Raw genomic sequence first — 5,711 nt, forward strand, 5'->3', positions numbered from 1 at the left:
AAGATTCAAATATGTGTTTGTCTACTCCAAGGTCCACTCTTTCCTCTATATCATGCTGGGTCTTTGGATTTTGCATTCTCTAGGTGGTGCTTTTTAGTTAAAATTTATAATAATAAATTTGCTTTCTTAAAAGGAGCCATACATTTTTCTAATTATGAAAATGAGCACAGTGACATTTACTGCTTTTATTTAGAAACTGTAGAAATCATGTCTACAATTCTTAAAGGCTTACTGTGTTCCATTTGGAATATCACTTTTTTTAATTCTAGAGAATGTCAATCCATTTTAGTCTGACATAATATACTTCTTGCCCAGGACAACCTGGACCCTGCCTTAGGGTAGAATAAAAAGCAGAAAATGTAATAAATCAGATGATTTATATCTTGCTTCATTTGGAGAACAAGGGCACAGGCAATAATTTTAAAACATTTGAGATAAAAAATGTATCTTTCCCTAATGGGATATTCTAATGATTGATAGTTATTATTTTAGATAAAAGAATAATTGTCATACTATGAAATGGCCACACTAATTCTAAACTTTTTGCTATCACTCAAGTTTAAGGCAAAACAGAACATTTTAGAAAGACTATTTGTTGGCTGGGATTTTCGATGACTATACATTTGCTTTCCTTGAAGACCTATAAAAAGAGATGGATATATTATTAACTGTGTTTGTGTAGAAGGCTACTTCCTAATTAGAAAATAGCATAATTTGATCAATAAATTGATTTTGGACATTAAGAAACAGTAACAGGACTGTGCGATCAAAATAATCCTTTTAAAACGAATGAACCATTTCTAGGACTTACTTTAAGCATCATAACTATACTACGAGGAAGTAAGAACCTCTGGATATATTAAATGTGATGATGAAACTGGATAGGGCAAAGTTAGATTCTCATAACTATTTTGATAACCAAATAAGATGAAGTATACATAGAATGCATTTGACTATTAAGGAGACTAACCCACTGCCGTCAATTAAGGAGACTAGACAAACAAAAACAACTAATAAACTATATAATGATCTGTTTATGTCAGATACAGAGACAACCCACATCTTTTTTTATTTTCCCACTTCTCAAAAAAAGGACAACAAATGATAGACGAGAAATTATTATTGCAGAATTAAAAAAAAAAAAAAAGCCCTTCACAACATATTTATAAAACTGGTCTCTCATTTTTGAACTTTTTGTAACATTTTGATTTATAAGAACATTAGATTTTGATAATTCTTATGCAGTGATATGTATAATTTAGTACACTTAAGCATTAAGTAAATCAAAAATAATTTATGACTAAATGCCTCTTATAAAAGTGTACTTAAAAATTTAGATCCCTAAGAGAATTGTCAAAAACTGTGTATTTAGTAGCACCCTAATCTATCTTGAAAGAAATGCTCATACCATGTAATTTCTGTGTAAGATCATTTGTTTTTCCAAATACAGTCTATTAAGTCCATTTAAAATTACTGTGGTTTACTTAAAATTTGTTTTGGGTTTAAACTGTGTATTTTTAAATAAAATTTAAATATTCTCAAATATCCATTATTAGCTCACTTTTCTTTCACAGGTTTAGAAGATAAACTAGCCATGTAATCAATCTTTTCATCATTTGATTCTTCTACACCGTACACATTCTTTGATGGAGGGAATGCAACATTTTTAGAGAAAAAAAAAAAAAAACAGCAGAAAAACCTGCTTTACTAACTTCTAAGAGCAACATTAGCATTTAGAAATAGCTTTGAAACCATGTAGTACTTTGGATTTTGTGAGCTCTCAAAATGAAACGAAATAAAACTTTGCCTAGGGCCACACAACCAATCATGCAATGGACAGATGAAGAGATACACATTATTTCAAGCAATTTTTTAATTTAAAACTTGAAATCTTTATGCCCGTGGTAAAGGAGGATAAGCCATCAATTTATTAATTTTATCTTAGTGGCTTGAGATTCAGTAGTTTTGTATGATTTCATATTCTGTAAAATAGGGATAAAAACAATATCTACACTTTATAATATGACGAGAATTAAATAATCAGGCCGAGTTCTTTACATGGCAGAAGTATCAGCTATTATCACATATTGGGAAATCATTTGTGAAAATATTTTTCCTAATATTTGAGAGTTTTGTATCTACCGTGTATTAAAAAAAAGCTCTTCAAAAATTTGAGAATTTCAACTTTTTAAATATACTTAAGCTTTAATGGCTAATAGCTTATGCTAATGAGAAATAAAATATTATAATGAACATTATAACATTATAGCTGATTTCCCAAACATTTGCAGTGATATAAAAAGTTATGAAAAGCTTATACCACTCTTACTGTTTTAACATAGACAAGTGACGACATTTTCATTGTTAGTAAAAATAACTTGCACTCAGTTCAAAATTAGAATCAGTATACACAGAGAATAACTTACCATAATTGAATGTTAAGATCTACTATTCAGAAAAATAGGAATTTTGCATCTGCATTTTTATTTTCATATAAATTTTGTGCCCCTGGAAATAATACTCTTCTTAAAATTTAAAAATAGGTGAGCCCCTCTCTGATTTCATCCTGTCATGACAAAATGATACAGCTAGGAATGAAAAATAGCCAAAAAATGTGTGTCAACCTGTAAGTGGTTGGTGACTGCCACATCTTTCTCCCGTACAGCAGCTGGTGGGTTTGAACCTCCAACCTTCAGCAACTGAATGCTTTTCACCATGCCACAGGCTCCTCAGGGCAGTATTACTGACATAATGCAGTAACAAATTTTTGTAGTATCACTACATTGTACATGCCACTTCTCTGATCATTTCATTAGTGTCTATCTTTGGTTATCATTAGCCCTACAGGAGACCCGCCAATGATAGCTTTGATTTGAAAATAATATTCAAGATATGACAAGCCCACAAAATAAAAGCATGTAACAGAGATAACCTTCTATAGTCATCAACTCTGTGTGACTAATGTCAAGGTCTCAGAATGAGGCATCCTGGTTGGCTCAGGTCTCTTTGACTTGGTTATCCTGTCACTCTCCGAAGGACTCTGGTTCTCCAGTGCTTTGCCTTCTTGCACCACTTTTCTTCCCTCTTTGTCCAAGCTAATTATTTAGAATATCTAACTTTGTTCATGATGAAGAAATCCACATGAAAATACCTAACAGATTTACAGTTTGTACATGAAGTATTTTTTGGCATACTGATGATTACTGGATCCATCATGACATAGAATTCTTTCCAGAAAGTTTAAAAAAAAAAAAAAAAAACCATCATTTTAAAACTTCAAAATATCTCTAATAAAGAAAAATTACTCTAAATCAGGTAAAAGCTAATGCATAAAATAATTGAGATGCCAACTAAAAAAATGATGGGTATAACTTTTTGAAGCTATTCAGTTGGCATAACTTCTAAATGGGACAAATTATGACAGAACATTATTTTTAATCTTAAGATTACACTGAAAGTAAGAGTTTTATGTTACAAATAACTGCATTCACAATTGAAGCTCTGAATTTATAAGCATGTTCTTAAGATAACGGGCAATGATTATATTTAGCTACCTGCTAGAAGGTATAAAGTTATCACAGTTTCAGGACTCTGAAGATGTAATGCAAACAGGTTTTGTAGTATTTTCTAATTTAGGTGAACTCTTTGTAGTACATGTAGAAGTTACATTTTCTGGAAGACATGAAGTCAAAATTCACAGGGAGTTCAACCTTAGAGGTTTTCTCTTTACAGACAAAATGATGAGAAAATCTTAAATGAAACTGGCTAATTGGGAATTTGGCCTTCCAATTTTTTTTTTTTTTTTTTAAACCAGTAGCTGTCTTAATGCAAATACTCCTGATAATTGCCTCTACCCTCATTCTATCTGCCTGTTATGGAAACACCCCCCAAACCCATAATCAAGATACAAATGGTAAAGATCTTTAAGAATTGTGTCTCATAAGTAGTGAATTAATTAGCAAACACTTTCTACAAGGACGTGGACCCCCGCAAAATATACTTTGTATAGAATTAATTTGAGACGGCACTATTTATCCTAAGATAATTTCGGAAAACATGCAAGTTAGGCTCTGATTTACTAGATTCAAAATGGTTCATTTTATTTTTATTTTTCAAAAATGAGATGTAAGTTCATTTGTATCCTTCCAATTTTTTTTTAAAAAGTTACAATTCAAGTCATACCTATGTGTTAAAACCTAAAAGTAATAATTTTAGAATATAATTTCAGCATGGATTTCTCTCATTACAGGCCTATGGGCTTCCTCTATTCAGAACCTCTTTGAGTATTTATCTATAAGACTAGACAACATAAAATATGGAAATCCCTTAAAAAAATCAAATCCAAGATGTTTTGAAAAGTATACTGAAATATTTTTAACACATCACTTAATCTGTGAAAGACCTGATGCAGCTTAATATTTACGGAAAAAATCACATTAAATGGGCAGAAATATTGAGAAGTCATTATTCTGAAATTTAGGTTACAAAAATTTCTTTAACGAAAACAAATGATGTCATTTGTCATCATCTTAAATACTGGCAAGAAACAGTATTTTTGTCATTGGTCAAAAGCTGTAAGGCTGGATAAGCTAATGAACTCCATTTGTAGAAATGGTTAAAGTTTTCATAAGCCAGATCCCCAAAACATTTTACTAATTGACAACAATAAATTTGGTAAAGGCTCATTATAATCTGAATGCTCTTTGTAGTTCAACAGGATTGGAATACTCAACTGAGTCCTTAAACAAAAGCTTCGCATATTTTCTCTGCTCAGGCAGAATGACAACTTAAAAAAAAAAAAAGATAACACACATCCAACTTTATTCTAGGATATCTATTCTCTACAAAGCATATTTTCATAAAACAGGGGCTCTACAGTATTCAACAACAGAAACAGATGATCATATCTCATCCTAAAATAATTCCAACATGCATTATAAACAAAGTCACAATTTGAGGGGAATATATTTTTAGATACTTAACCATAATAAATAAATCACATTAAAGACTGAGGCACCATGGTTCAGAAGAGTCTATATTCCTTCATGGCTATATATATAAAGAAGCCAATTACCTGTTTCAAGTAACCTTTTGACTTACATGCTGCTCTTTTATTTGATACGGACTTAAATGAATACAAATCGGTCCTCTCTTGTTTTGGGCAATGGCTAAGCCGATATCACGTTTTTTTGGGGGGAATGCTGTTTTCCTTACAAATTCTTTGATTATTTCATAGAGGTAAACATACTTAAATTCTAAATACCTGAACTTTTCCAATAAATGCAGACCTACCTTGTATTTCCAAAATAAACTGCTAATTTTCATGAGACAATGTTTTCACAAAATGTAAGGCAAAACAGGTGTTAAATTATTTAATAGAACTCATAATTTAAATAATTAAAACTAATTTGTGTTTAAAGCTATTTGCAGATTTATTAGAGAAACAAATACAAATATGCATTTCTACAGAACTGTTTTTTTTTTCCCCCAAAATGAACTTAGAATTTGTTCCACATTTTTTTCTTGTTTATATATCTATGGTAACCCAAGTATTGGCTTCTGTACCACTTGTAATGAGACAATTGCCCTTCCATTGCAATTATAAAAAACTATTTAAAAAAAATTCAGCACATACACGTTAAATATTTTTCCTTAAAAAAATAATCTAATCAAAATATTGAATACTTTAAGATTTAAACAATATTTTATTT

General features: G+C 30.6%; 1 protein-coding gene across 2 annotated transcripts in view; it reads right to left on the bottom strand.

The window, feature by feature from the left end:
• Positions 1-5,435: 5,435 nt before the first annotated feature.
• NOVA1 (NOVA alternative splicing regulator 1) overlaps positions 5,436-5,711 on the bottom strand; it is a 151,728-nt gene continuing 151,452 nt past the window's right edge. For both annotated transcript variants that reach the window (XM_003408507.4, XM_064292365.1), the window contains one exon: positions 5,436-5,711. This exon is cut by the window's right edge and continues 5,535 nt beyond it. The gene's annotated coding sequence lies outside the window, so the exon portion shown is untranslated.

The sequence above is a fragment of the Loxodonta africana genome, chromosome 10 (assembly GCF_030014295.1).
Source record: "Loxodonta africana isolate mLoxAfr1 chromosome 10, mLoxAfr1.hap2, whole genome shotgun sequence".
NCBI lineage: Eukaryota > Metazoa > Chordata > Mammalia > Proboscidea > Elephantidae > Loxodonta > Loxodonta africana.